General features: G+C 37.5%; 1 long non-coding RNA gene and 1 other non-coding gene across 2 annotated transcripts; both read right to left on the reverse strand.

Annotated features, from left to right (window-relative positions):
* Nucleotides 1–4,427: 4,427 nt before the first annotated feature.
* On the reverse strand, nucleotides 4,428–4,530 carry LOC145780421 (U6 spliceosomal RNA). The gene has a single exon (XR_014290650.1). It is a non-coding gene; the product is annotated as a U6 spliceosomal RNA (small nuclear RNA).
* Nucleotides 4,531–6,103: 1,573 nt separating this feature from the next.
* LOC145779972 (uncharacterized) lies at nucleotides 6,104–8,572 on the reverse strand. Its single transcript, XR_014290580.1, has 3 exons — nucleotides 7,832–8,572; nucleotides 7,446–7,636; nucleotides 6,104–6,730 (listed from the first exon to the last, which is right to left on the reverse strand). It is a non-coding gene; the product is annotated as an uncharacterized LOC145779972 (long non-coding RNA).
* Between the last annotated feature and the right edge of the window lie 6,341 nt (nucleotides 8,573–14,913).

The raw sequence follows: 14,913 nt of genomic DNA on the forward strand, positions 1-14,913 counted from the left end.
TTAATAGAGCATCAAATGTTAACACGTCGTTTATGACCGTCGAGAAAAGATGCAAGAACAATACAGTAGGCCTATAGTTCAGTGCTCTCGCCAGAGCGAAAAAAGTAGGGAGGGGGGGGCTCCTGCCAAAAGTGAGAGATCACCAAAATGTTAACCTAATGAACAAGCCATAAAAAGCCAGTCACATAATAAACGCCATAAGTTTTCGTGGGGCAACAATATTATGAATGCTGAATGGTAATTTTGCAAATCAGAGTTAACAAATAACTAATCAACATCATAAGAAATCGGTTTATAAGGAGAGGCCACAGAGACAAAAACATAACAAATAATAGCCTAGTGAATTTAAATGAAAAATCATTTAAAATTCAGCCACAGAACTGGGGAAGCGCTGCAAACTCACTCAGTGGAATCCGAGGATCGGAAGCTCAGGGAGTTTATCAGAGAGTTTTAGGCATTAAATGGCTAATTTTAACATTGAAAAATCCGATATTGTTGTTCCGATATAAATTTCTTTTGCGTTTTTTGGAATTTTTTCAATTATTGCTGACTTTGCTGTAAACAGCCCTTTAAGCAGAAAGCAAAATACAAAGTTTGGAATTTTTTATAGTATTTTCATTTGATTTAATTATTTTGCCTACTGCACATAAGCGGCAGTGTAACTCAATTGATAAAAGCATCCAACTGGCAGGGATGGAGGAACCATTTTAAAAGTAGGTGGGCCCAAAGCCGTAGCAGTCAAAGTTAATCAAACTTCTGGGGGGCTTCGCCCCCCAGACCCCCTATAGCGTTGCTGCATTTCTAATACTTCCAATCGCTTATACATTGTGTTTTCATGATTGCCTTTTGTGCCAACCACCAAAAAATTTCCGCTTTTGGGCCCGATTTGGTCAAACAAATTACAAAATTGTTAAATTGCTCCATAGCGCTGTACAAAATATGCCGATGTACACACAAATAAAAAGGCAAAATATACACACAGTTATAATACCAACCTGGGAGAAATAATCTACAGCATTATACAGTAGGCCTACGTGCATGCACTACATAATACGAGTATGGAATGATATCATTGTTTTAACCTTGGAGAAGAATTAGATTGATTTATAGATTGCTCCACCAATCACACGCAACCACACCCACACGTGCTGCCCATCAACAGTGGGCTCAACAGAAAAGTTTGAAGATTAGATTTCATCATTGAGCTATCAAAGATAACACAGGCAAACAAAACATTTTTTTTTAAAGGCACGGCATGGGAGAGTCATTTTAGGGTATTTCAAGGCTCCTGATTCCGAAAATGCAGTTGTTTTTTTCGAATTGGCTCTAGTTTTTAAGATAGCCCACAGCAAAAACTTTTTTTTGCCATTTTGAGCCCCTACATAAATCTAACGTCGTGTCGTTTATTATATTGACAAAACTGAAAGTAATCCCAGGCACATTTCTGAGTTGTACAAACGCCATTTGAAACCAATCACGTTGATTACAACCCAAACAAACGGCTATTTAACGTTTACTGGCCTAGTAACAATCAAAATACGACGTGAAGCAAGCCGCATCAAATCGTATAATATGCGTCTAAACAGCTGATATTAGTCCCACGGCGGACTTAAACTTATCCGGGGGGGTAATTTTTTGTTATTATTATGATTAAAATCATCTATCGATCAGACTCCTTTATTCCGTTATACAACTGCAAATACATTTTAATAGCAAAATTTGTTGAAGCTGACTCAGCTGAAACCAACGCTGAACCAAATGACGTCAGTTGAAACAATCTGAAATCTTGAATGGCTGTTTTATAGTTTTTAGTCTTCACTATAATTTCAATCAATTGCCGTCTATGCTTGCAAACATACAAACATCCATTTGGTCATGGACACTGCATACAGGGTTTTAAACCAGATTTCAAGTTTACTTTGCATGCTTAGCAATTTTTATTCAAGCAAAATGTATTTTTCAAACATTCACAATTGATGAAATGGCTGTTTCTTTTAATGTCTATTTTATTTTATGGCATATCGTATATGTCGTAGTATAGTGGCGTAGCCAAGGGAAGGGGGGGGGGGGGGGTTGGAAGTTACAACCCCCTTTGGCACGCGTGTGACATCACGATATTGAGAATGATGCTTTCAGTCTCTATGCCTCAAAACAAAGTTTTCCTAATTTTAAACGAAACTGCATTAAAAGAGCGAGTTTTGCCAATACCAAACATTCAAATATCTCAGCCAGGAATTAGCAACAAGAAAACATAGAGACTTAGCTTTATTTCCGAAAAATGCCCAAGAATTGATTGATTGATTGATTGAATTTTTATCCTCGGACTGGGAAAGCTTCAATGCAGAGCTTAATCCTGGCAGTTTTGCATACTTGTAGAGGCTTTGAATCACTGACGCAGGCCCGGTCACCGAGATTGACAGAGTGAAGTTTCCGATTGTTGAAGTCTTGTTGCTGTGGAACTATTCCATCCATTAGATGCCGCTGAATGGAGAGCAGTCCTTAACGTGCGTTGCTCAAGCGCACACCCCGAGAGTCGAACCAGCGCCGCTTGATCTTGAAGCTTCTTCGTTCCAGAAGTGACGCGCTAACCAATTGAGCTAGCTATCGAAAACGTGATCTTATCCTTTTGATATGCCACCGGACAGCACCATTTTACAGGAATATTTATACCCACATTTTTGTTGAAAATGCTCTCAGAATGCACCAAATTCAAAGTAATTTTTCAAAATTTTCCGGGGGCTGCCCCCAGACCCCCTGCCGCTGGGTGTCGTCTTTGAAGAAGACACCGACGGGCTTCTCCCGCCGGCTGTCAAAACTCCCCCTTTCAAAATTCCTGGCTACGCTACTGTCGTAGTATCATTGTTCATATCTGTTTTATCTTTTTCTTTCCGTTTAATTGATTTTCAAATTTTCTGGCCCCCCCCCGAAAAAAGCTCCTAGATCCGCGCCTGCCTTGGGGGATACAAGATGTAGAATATACAACTTGTGCATTGCGTTAATACATTTGTTGACTTCAACAGTATCAGACTTAGGCCTACTAACTAAGATACTAAGTAGCCTACAAACAAAATACATACATTGTTTTGCTTATCATCAAAACATAGCCATCGATGAACAAACGCAATTCTTTATTATGGTAGGCTTACTATATACTGAGCAACACCCATCAAGGCAGCCTACGAAGGCCATTTATATAATTACAGAATACAAAGTTGTGTTCTTCAATAAAGTAGCTGCTTAAAATTTTATCCTTGTTACGGAAGAATGTAATCTTGGTTCGAAATTCAATTCCTGGTAGTTTCAAAAATTTGAAAAAACTAAGTGCATTTTTGGAATCAGGGGCCCTGAAATACTCTAAAATGACTCTCACGTTTTGTGCCAAATTTTTTTGTTGGCTTGTGCAATCAAACCAGTGTGTATCAAATGAGTGGAGCTTTTTTTTTGGAACTCCTCTAATTTGCCGTTTTCACTACCTTTTCAAAGAAGTTTGACTTTCAAAAGTGGGTGGGCCAGGCCTACCCAGAAAATAAAGTAGGTGGGCCCAGGCCCACGAGGCCCACGTAGTTCCTCCATCCCTGCCAACTGGTATGTGAATGTATAATTATAAGCACGCGGTTACCTCAGTGCTTTGATTCTGGATGAAGAGATTGAAGATTCGATACCCACTGCCGCTGTTGCGATTCTATTCATGAAATAACTTACAAAAAGTTTTGTCCCTTTACAGTATATTATGTTCGATTTTTCGTCATGTTGATGAAAACAGTTCGTGTTGCATGAGATGGGGCAGCGCTAATCAAGAAAAAAAAAATTATCGTTATCGCTTTAGGCATTTTTCGTTTATCGATTATCGTTATCGCTTAACTGAAAATTGAGTTATCGCGTCCAACACTAGCCAGGGGTCACCAACTGGCGGCCCGCCACGCAATATCGCTGCGGCCCGCGGAAGGTATCAGCGTACAAGTATAACCAAAAATACTTTTCTTGAGGAGTTAAAGAGCACAAAGGCAAAAAATACTTTCCGAAAAGCATATTTTCGCTTTGCATGCGATTCCACCGACCGACCAATCAGATTATAGTTCTAGATGGGGGTTGCTTTAGTTATTCCAATGCGATGTCCAGCCACACTGTCCCAGTGGTTGATTAAAACGTCTGTTTTCGAATTTCGAAATTGTCTGTGAGCATATAGGGTTGCTTATTTTAAGTTTGCAAATGTCATGTAAACACTAGTGTGCGTTTCACCGTTATTGTGTTTCACGAGCAGTGTTCTCTTTATGCAAGTTTTTGTTGGCAAAATAGGTCGGTGTGCCAACTCAATTTATAATAAATTGGCAAAATATTATATATAAATTTAAAGACTTTTCTGATTGTATTATGAAAATATTTAGCTTAGTAGCCTACTGCAAAATGTTTTTTTTTTTTTTTTTTAAAGACATATGGAACGCTTCACGATTTTGCGTGTCATCCTATCTCAGGGACCATGATAATCTTCTCTGTATCGTTCCAATTTTAGTACATACTGCCGAAGCAAGTACTACAAAATCTTGTTAATCAACAAATTCTTGCCACGCTGATAAGCACCGCAAGTGACAGCTGTCTATAATAAAAGAAAGACGGTTTTATAGACTCTCACGAAAAGGATGAAAAACCAACTCATTGCTTTTTCAGAGGGAAGACTGTTCATGAATTACGATTTTTTGGTGATTTCCACAAGCGTTTGTTTCATGGTGCCTGGTTTCTTTTTCCCTGTTATTGGAGCCATGGCCACCTAATAATACGGCCTGATTTGTCACATTTTGCAGAAATTTCCAGATTTTTCTAACTTTGGGCAAACGTTTAAATAAATTTTTCTAAAAATTAGATTTTTACGCTTTCTTTATTCTTTTCCCCAGATTACACAATAGGTTTTAACATCCTCACATGTTGAAAAACAAAGAAAGTTTGATTTTGTAAATTTTAGTCAGACTGTTAATTTTCAATAACAGTCTGATTTTGCGTTTTTCAACTTACTTTTTCTCATTTGCTACTGCTTCCCCAAGGCAACAAAAAAGTTTTTTGTCATTAGGTAGGCTTACCATACGTCCCGTTTTAGGCGGGACAGTCCCGCTTTTTAACGTCTTGTCCCGGCGTCCCGACCGGTCAGCCAAACGTCCCGCTTGGGCGTTCAGCCAGCCAGCATAATACACGAACATTACCAATTAGCACAGGGGTTCTTAAACTTTTTGAGCCGCGCGCCCCCTTTGACGTGCCATCCAAACTTGCGCCCCACCAAACTACAAAATTAGCAAACATTAAAGTGTAATGACTGCAGGAATTTAGATTTAGCTTTCATCAATGTGAGGGATGTAATTGTTTTTCGAAAACCAAAAGTTTAATTCGAGGCTTTGTAGCTGATAATGCACACCTCAGATCGGCTTCACAATCAATAAGTTTGTTTCGATGTTTTGTTTTTATGTTCAAAAGTGTAGAAAAGCCACTTTCGCACAGATAAATGGACGAAAACGGAAGAAGTGTGGGTATCGCCACGCTACCCACTCCTTGTACTACTACTTCCGCAGATGACGATTTGCGAAAGCACTCGCTACTCGCAGTTTTCATTTTTTTAAATGAGTCTTTCTTGCTTTGAAAAAAGCCAAAGGTTTATCTTTATGACCAGGGTGTTTTGTCTCAAGATGACACTTCAAACCACATGGTCGCAATGCATCGTTGCTCAGATTTTCAAAACACATCACACATTGTGGTACGACTTCATCATTCGCTGTGGCATCTATAAAGCTATACTTCAGATCAGTGGCGGCTCGTGGCCTTTGGTGGTGGGGGTGCTGCAAATTGAGATGGCAAGTATGACATCACAATGCAACAGGACGAGCGCCGAAGGCGCGAGCCTCCTAGGGGGGTCTGGGGGCATGCTCCCCCAAAAAAATTTGCACTTTTATATGCTCTAAAATGCCATTCCTGGTGTTTTCAGGACAAAAAATAAAAATTTTGAGCAGTTAAAAATGTGGACTTTTAGAACTTTGAAATAAAAAAATTGCTTTTTCTTAAAGGTTGGTGCAAAATAGGAAATCTGAAGTAATAGATGAGAACATTTTGCTCATAACATGAATATCAGTACATCATTTTATTTTTTGTCATTAACGCATCCGACACCAAAAAGATACTACTAACTACAATTGTCGATAGCCTATAGGCCTACCAGCACGTTAATGAATGGGAAAAGGTGGCAAAACCTTGAAATGTTTAATACGTGCCTGAATAGAAAATCATGTAGTAGGCTATGTCTAGTTAGCACGGCCACAAAACCCAAAAAACAAACAGTAAACAATAAAACATAAACAAGCACAAATGTAGTAATGCATGACATCCTAATGAAAAGTGTTGTGGATTGAATTTGTCAGTTCCAATATTGATGTGGATGAGGACTCAGCAGTAATCATAATAATAATAAGATGGAGAAAGAAAACCGGACATAAAAGAAACCCATCCTCAGGCAAAAGCCCGTTTCGATATGGCCCAGGAGAGCAGATGTTGAGCTCTTTCTATGGTCAAACTGCACACCACACAGTAGCCTACAACGATTGAGGTTTGAGATCCAGTTTAAGTTATTGTTTCTTGTCCTGGTGGGTGATGGAATGGATGAGCTGGTAGATGATGATGTCCTGATGGTGTTGATGAAGCTCTCATCTCCTTTGGTGTCGTGTTAGTTATGGAGTGTTGCGTTTGCTGTTAATATCTACAAACATAAAAGTACAGCACAAGCAGTCAACATTATTGTTAGGTAGGTCTAATCTTTTGTAAAGTATTTCGGATTGCAACTGGAATCTTCATAACAATGCAAAAACAGCCTTTCTACGTTGTCTTTCTATTGTGTATCCGATCCGTTTTGTTTGCTTAAATGAACATTGCTTTAGTTTGTGGACAAAAAGTGACTTTGTATCACTCTTTCTAATTGAAGAAGGAAATTCGTTCCATGTTTTTGCACCTGTGAATTCTATTGAATGCTGAGTTACAAGCGTTTTTGAAAAGTATGGAATGTTTAGAGAATCATTATCATGGTTTCTTGTACACAGGCTGTGAACCTCTTTGACATATTTAAAACCGTTGGAGAAGCAATCTGGTAGTAAATTGTTGTAAAATTTAAACACAAAAACACCATTTTCCAGTTTGAATACAATTGCTCAATTGATATCGGGATCTTGCTACAACTATCATTGTTGGGGAAAAAAATACGATGAATTCAAAGCAGACTTTTTCTCCTAATTTACAAGTAACAAGGAAATGTCCAACATGAGAGTGACAATCTAGCCTATACAATATACATTGGTTAAAATTATTTGCAGTATCATATATAAGCACTGTTTTGTAAATAGTTACCAGTTTTAACAAATTAGATAGGCTATTAATAGGCCTAACCCGAAACATTAAAAGATTAATTAATCAGTACATACTTAACTTTAGGATGTCTTCTGAAGATTTGATTATGTGTCTGTGAATAAATAAATACAAAACTGTTGCCATTGATTGTCCAGACATTTCTTTTCCCAAATTGGTGTTTTGCATCATTGACGAGTTGAACTCTCCGCTAAGTAGTGAGTTACTCAGTCAAGGCCATGGATGATCCAGCAAAGTTTTTCTTTTGCTGAAATACAAGATTTCTTGTGGATTGTCTGACAAATTTTATTATGATGGGTTATTTCATCACTATGAATAACAAATAAACAAAAGACACAAAGTTCCTACAGTGGATGCTGCACATGCGCTATACCTACTACTAGGGTGGATACAACTTAGGTAAACAGTGGGATAAACTACAAAACATATATAAGTTACTTACAAATAAACTGCTCCATATCAACTGGAACCAAGCTTATTTATAGACAAAATCCATTCTTCTTGTTTTCTTTTGAGCAAAAAGGTAAATGACTTTGTCGTTAATGTCTGGGAGATGAAAACATTTTCCTCCGTTGAAATGACGGCAAGAGCATTTAGTGATTAGAGCCTTTCTTGATTGATGGTACTCCTCAGAAAAGTTTTGATGCTTTTTAATGTTGAAAAGCAGCGTTCATGCTCTGCTGTGGTCATAGGAATGGTCAGGGGGAATTTTACCAGTTTGGAAATTTCACTGAGAGCATCATTTAAATTACTTTTCTGAATAGATGTCAACAATTCAAATAACGCGGAATATTCATGCATGTCCGACCTGCTGCAGAATACTGCAAGTTCAGTTTCAAACTTTTCTTTTTCTATGATGATGATGGGATATGCTTCAACAGTTGCTGCCACCTCATGTATGGGCAGTTTATTCTTAAAGCTATTGAAGCTTCTCTTGTTGAACAATTTTGCAGCTACTAATTGTTTGGTGAAGGAATATCTAGCCATTATGTCAACGCATATGCAGTCACACACCTCCTTTGCTTCTGCCATAAGTGTTTTTGAAGAATTCTCACAGTACTTTTGAGTTTCTTATTACAGAAATTGCACTTTTGAAATTGCTTATATATTCATGTACTTTCAACACGTCAATATCTCGAGATTGCATTTGGTTGAAAATCACTTCAACATGAGGCATATTTGATGAAACAGCTGCGACCAACAGAGCAATTTTTCGTTGGTAAGTTAATACAAAATACCTGTTGCTTCTGAAATGGTATGATCAGTGGTTGATGTAGACTGTATTTCATCAAGGCAGGATTTTAAGGGTTCCAAATGTTCATGAACTTTATTAACTGTTCGTATATGAAAGTTCACATTGACAGCACCACGTTGCAGCCTCCCATGTCATAACCTATCCTTCTACCAGTCTACAACTTGCTGCACAAGTAGACTAGCACTTATAAACCATCAACACACTACCTGAAAATAACAATGCGATGTGGAATTAATGTAAATATGGCAGACCCTGCTCAGCAAAATGCTGATAAAAAATCTAGCCAATTAAGAAGTTGCGTTGTTCTTACAGTTACACCCCTAGATTTTTGACCTTAACTTATTATCACAAATAAACAATGAACTTAGCTTAAATTTAATTAAGTAAGAACGATAATGATAACCTAGTCTAAGCTTTATCTTTTATTGCAGAAAGCAAAGCACATTAGTCTAACAATGTAACAGCATCAATCGCAGCCACCTAACATTGTGCTTGAAAACGATGAAGTGTACTTGCAACAATTGCTAGCCTGACAGGCAACTGCAAAATTTGCAGTTCGGAATTGTGCAGTTTTAAAGCAACCTCAGCCAAATTATGACGTCACCATTCCTGTTAGTTCTTCTTTTATAAGATCGCAACTGCAGAGCTTGCAGTTTAGAGCTTCCAAATATAAAACTTGAAAAATCATAATAATTTTTGAAATTCAGAAATTATGAAACTTCTAGTCCGTAAGATCTATAGAGAAAAAAAAAAAACGTAAAATTAATAAAAAAAATAAATTCTGAAATGTGCAGGGGGTGCTGCAGTTCTGCAGTTTCTATAGACGAGCCGCCACTGCTTCAGATACTGTTCATCATATTTTCTCCTTTTTCCTCTCATTTTTATGTCAATATGTTTCGAGTACTTACTAAAATTTAATATTTAAATCAATGCTAAAATTAACAAAATCGAAAAGTTAATTATAGGCTACTTCGATGACAGGCTACCGTTACCTTATACCAGGACTTCTCAAAATTTTTTGTTCTGCGACCCCATTTTGAAAAATATATTTCTATGCGACCCTATTATGGGGACATCCACGTTAATATCCCTTTTTAATTTGGATGCTTTCAGGTTATCCGTAGATAAACTTTTATTACAAATTAATTAACATTGTTACTACATGAATCTACGGAACCTAACCACTGATCCATACTCAATTAATCTTGTACAGTAACTACTAACTGCTTCAAACTTAGTCTAGGTTCCTTCAGAAACTAGTTGCTAGGCTACTTTGAAATCATACTGCGAGCGGTAAAGTTACTTTTGGTCAGCACGTTACAGCAATGATAGCGTAGCATCAATTGTTACGATTGGTTATATTTTATCGTTCGACATTTCGTACCGACGGTTGCGGTCAATTGACATCATGGCAAGACTACAACCTACCGGCAATAGACTAAATTAAACTATTTCATTACAACCCCAAAATTTCATTACGCGACGTTTAGTCACATGCGTTTAGTCACATAGTTTGACAACGCTCGCGCCCCCCTTGTGAACCTTTCGCGCCCCCCAAGGGGGGCGCGCCCCCCAGTTTAAGAACCGCTGAATTAGCATGTTCTCGTTACCGTACTGTTGTTGCTGTGTAGCGTACCGGTAGCCTACTTGCTGAAGGTGAATGCGTGATTTTGGGCAAATAATGGGCAAAATAATGCAAAGGCAAAAGGGCAAAATAATGTTTTCTTCAAAGTGAAAGAAAAGATCGAAAGAGATCTGACAGGGATCGGATGTGCAGCTCATATTGTTCACAATTGCCTCCAGCATGCTGTGGATACTCTCCCTGTATGTGTCGAAAGTCTTGTGAAAATCTATAAATTTTTTACATTTAGGCCTACACCGTTCGAGTTACTGAGCTGAAAATTTTTTGCGACTTTGTAGATATTGAGTATCAGCGTATCTTGCAACATGGCAATACAAGATTTCTCTCTTTGCTGCCAGCTTTGCAAAGAATACTTGAAATGTTTGAGGGATTGAAAAGTTACTTCAACTCCCAAGAAGGTTGTCCTACTCTCATCAAAAAATGCTTCGAAGAACCAACACAAGCGCTCTATTTGAAATTTGTTCATGGCAGTTAAAATACTTCAACGAGACTATATTCTAAAGTTAGAAAAGGAAAACGCTAGTGCCGTAGATGTGGCACATGTTCTGTCAGAGCTAAAGCTAAACTTACGGTACTTGAAAATAAAGAAAACAACTTCATCCCATCTGCAGCATTGACTCTCTTAGGCAAGCTAGAAGAAGCAGGCGAAGTGAACGTAAAGTTGTTTTACAAAGAAGCAAGAGATTTTTACGATAAATGCTTATCGTATCTGGATCTTTATGATGGTTCTTATAAAGATTTGGATCGACCTAAACAAAGAAATATCCTGGGGGCGGGTGTGTGAGTCTGCGGAAAAAGATCAACATGATGTTTGGGAAGCAGGTGATCAACAACGATTCTCTTTTTGACGAACAAGTACCAGTGAAACGGCACATGTCTGAACATTGTAACGAAGAGAACTGGCAAAATGCGTCTTTGGAACAAAAGTGGGTCGAGATGTTCAAAGAATTTGAAAAAAATGCATATGCGTTTCAAACTTTCAAAAGCTGGTAGAGTTCATATTTTGTTTACCAGGAACATCCGCACCCGTTGAAAGAATTGTTTCCATCATGAAGAGCATGTGGTCTGAGAGCAGAAGCAGGATGCTGGAGCAGAACGTGAAAGCCGTTATCACATTTAAAATCAATACTGATTGGTCCTGCTCTGACTTTTACGAGAATGTAAAATTGAACAATGTCTTTTTGAAGCAGGTGTTATCTACAGAAAAGTATGATTGGGCGAATAAGTAAATTCACAAATGCTTGTACGCAGTGTTGGGTAAATTCAGTGCAATTGGGAGTTAGCCTACTTATCGACTTGAAAACCGCAGGCTATTTCATTATTCTTTCTTCCTTTTGCTTTACAGAAAAAATCTAAATTCGAATTATTTTGTGTCGTTAACGTCAATTTCTTTCTATTTTTCGAACTGAAACCAATATTTCGACAGAGAATATGCGCATGAACTCTCGATGACAATACGGTCAATGAAGACAGCCGGGATGGCTTTAAATGTAGGCCTATGTAATAATATCGGAAAATGTAAAGTTAAAAAATCACAGCTAAGTGGTCTTAGTCTTTGGAGGCGTCCCGTTTTGAAGTCACAAAAATATGGTAAGCCTATCATTAGGAAACCGCAAAAAGTAAAAACATCTCAAAAATGTCAGTCAAGCACTAGCAGTAGCTGTAATCAAAATCTGCAAAATGTGACAAATCAGGCCGCATCTCCAGGTGGTCATGTTGGAGCCTATTTTTCGCTGATATGTTTGCTGGTCACTGTTGTTGCATGTATTGCGATGTGTCAAACATTTCCTTGTTTACTGAAATTGTTAATTGCAAGATATCTTTTGTGAAGCGAAGTGACAACACCACTCTTGCTTGGCGATAAATATTCTGATGAAACCGCTCGCCTCGTTATAAGTGCGCAAAACAAGTGGGCTCGTTTATTAGGCATTGTTAAGAAAGTCAAAAGTGTTGTAAAAGGAGCTTGGCCAGGCAGTAGCGTTGTTCGATTCATTTTGTTGCTGCGGTATTCTAACATAAATATGAACAACATGTAACGCTGGATACTGGGTACGAAATGCGTTCTTTTCTAGCATAAGAGTCAACCTACCTAAAATTTTATTAGTGCGGCCCGCCACAGCTCTCCTTATAGTGCCAATATCAATAGTAATTCAATAAATGGAACGTAAACGTTACTTTACAGTACTATAGCATCGTTCGCCTTGCACTAACTTAGTCGAGGCAAATTTTTCTACCAATACATTAACGTAAAAATAGCAAATTGAGATTGTCTTTGTGAAGAATTTCTTTTTTTCAATAAAACAAAATTTGTTATGCTTTCATTTGCCTGTTCACGCTTTGCTCACAGCTACAAAACTCGACCTGTTGAGCGGTTTTGCGCAGTCGACAAATTGGAGGCTTGAGTTTATCTTTAGAATTAGATGGTCAAACTAAAAACAGAGAAAGTGGGCTGCACTTTGTTGTGTTGTCATAGTTTTAACGGTGAGGACAAGCTACACAAATAATGTATGAATCCAGCTAAATAAATTTATAACGTTTACTTTTAAACAAGTTGGTGTGTTGGCGTAAAATATTAAGAATAATAAGTGGCAGACAAAACAACAGTACTATTCAAATGACTCGTTTATGTTGGTTTGCTCGATGTATTTTTTTTGTTTGTTAAGGGAACGTATTGATGTCCGACAAATAGTATTTCTGCTCCTTTTTCAATGTAATTTTATCATTACTTAGTTTGTCATATTTTCTTTGATGCAGGATAGGCACGATATTCACTTGCTATTGTATTTTATGGTAGCAGCATTTACTAACTTTGCATTCATCTACATCTTTAAACAAGAAACAAACATGTCCTACCCTCAAAATGAAGAGACAAACACTGACGTTCCAAGTGGAGGAGCTGTGGCCGAAAGTGGACTGCCAACCAATTCTGGTTAGTTTTCTTGGAAGGTTACTACAATATGTTGATTATGTCGATATTCACTGCTTCAGCTTTTTAAGATATATTGCTACATTTTACTAAAACACAACGAGAACTAGCTATTCCGATGTTCTCAATAATAATTTATCCAACTTCTAAACATCATTCCTTATCATCGACTACGTTTTATTACGTTATATTTTAAAAAGAAATATTAATCGTCAAGATAATGTTCCCGTTCCATTTAATAACAGGACAAGCTCCAAACGTAGTTTTCCATCAGCAGCAATTGGTCCAGCAATACAACCAGCAATTTTATACAACAATCTATCATTTACCGGAGCAAAGTTATGTTCCATCTGGAGGTGAAGGTTTGTGCTGTTTCTGTTAAATCCAAGTAGTTGCATTTAGTAAGGTTGTTAATGTATTAGTAGATTGTTAAGTTTAATAATAAAAGACATAAGGCGTTTACAAACTATTGTTTTGTGTTATATTTCAATTGAAAAATTTCATTAATATTTTAGTTGTTAGTGAATTTAACAAACTGTGTGGACAAAATACATGGACTGTTCAGAACATTCTTGGAACTGTTTGGACATGGACACCATGATAGAGCAAAATGTTAGAAATTTAACTTTTGACAAACGATTGTTCTACCAATTATGTTTCCGTATTTCAGTTGAAAAGTATCTTTAATGTAGTGATTCCTAAAGTATGGGTTGTGATTCAAACTTGGGTTGCAAAGGGTCAAAAAATGGGTTGCGCAGAGACGACGCAAATCTTTCAAAATGACGCTGTCGCAAATTAATTTATGAACAAACTTTGTTTTTTTTATGAAGTTGTTTTAATTCCTACACAGATTGGATTATCATGGTGGTTTATTTAGTATAATTTTTTTAAACTGAGTCACTGCATCATAAGCAGTTTTGTCCGTAATCAAGTCACTTTCTTCAATAAATCACGGTAAGGTGATTTATAAGGTCACAAGTAAAGATTAGTTGATTACTGAACTATTTTGCAGCTGAATAGTTCAGTGGAGTAAAAAGCCAATAAACGACTTCAAATTGATAGTCAAGAGCCAACAAAATTTACTAAGAACTAACACATTGCAAATATCCTTGTTAGCAATGGAAAATTCTGCATGCGTTGTGAAGGATGACTAAGCGTTTCTCGAAGCTAAAATTTTGGAACTTGAGGTTTCTTGTCTATAACAGCCATAGATTAGAAAAGACAGTAAACTGAAATTGTCTTGGGTGGCGAGTTGTTCCCGAAACTCAGATTTGGATCGCTTTAAAAACGGTTCGGGAACCACTGCTTTAATGTATTTAGTTATTTGTGAATTTAAGTGCATAGCCGAGTGGTGAGAGCCCCGCTTCGACGTTCGATGGAGCGCCTGTACGACACTACTTAAGACAGGGGTGGGGAACCTTTTTAGTATTGCGGGCCACATAAAATGAGAAATAACACAGGTGGGCCACTAGAAATTTCGAAATTTTATTTACAGATAAAAAAATGCAGCGAAGTAGACAATGATTTATATCACTTTCACAGCTAGTGGGATGGCTGAAAGTTTTTATTTTTGGTGAGTCGTGTGATGTCTGCTAACACGGAAGATGTTGCAACTCTTAACTGCATCTCCACGTTTTTATCAGTCAGTCTGGAGCGAAGCCGACTTTTTGTTAGATTCAATTTGGAAAAAAACTGCTCGCA

This window comes from Aplidium turbinatum, chromosome 11 (genome assembly GCF_918807975.1).
Source record: "Aplidium turbinatum chromosome 11, kaAplTurb1.1, whole genome shotgun sequence".
In the NCBI taxonomy this organism is placed as follows: Eukaryota; Metazoa; Chordata; class Ascidiacea; order Aplousobranchia; family Polyclinidae; genus Aplidium; species Aplidium turbinatum.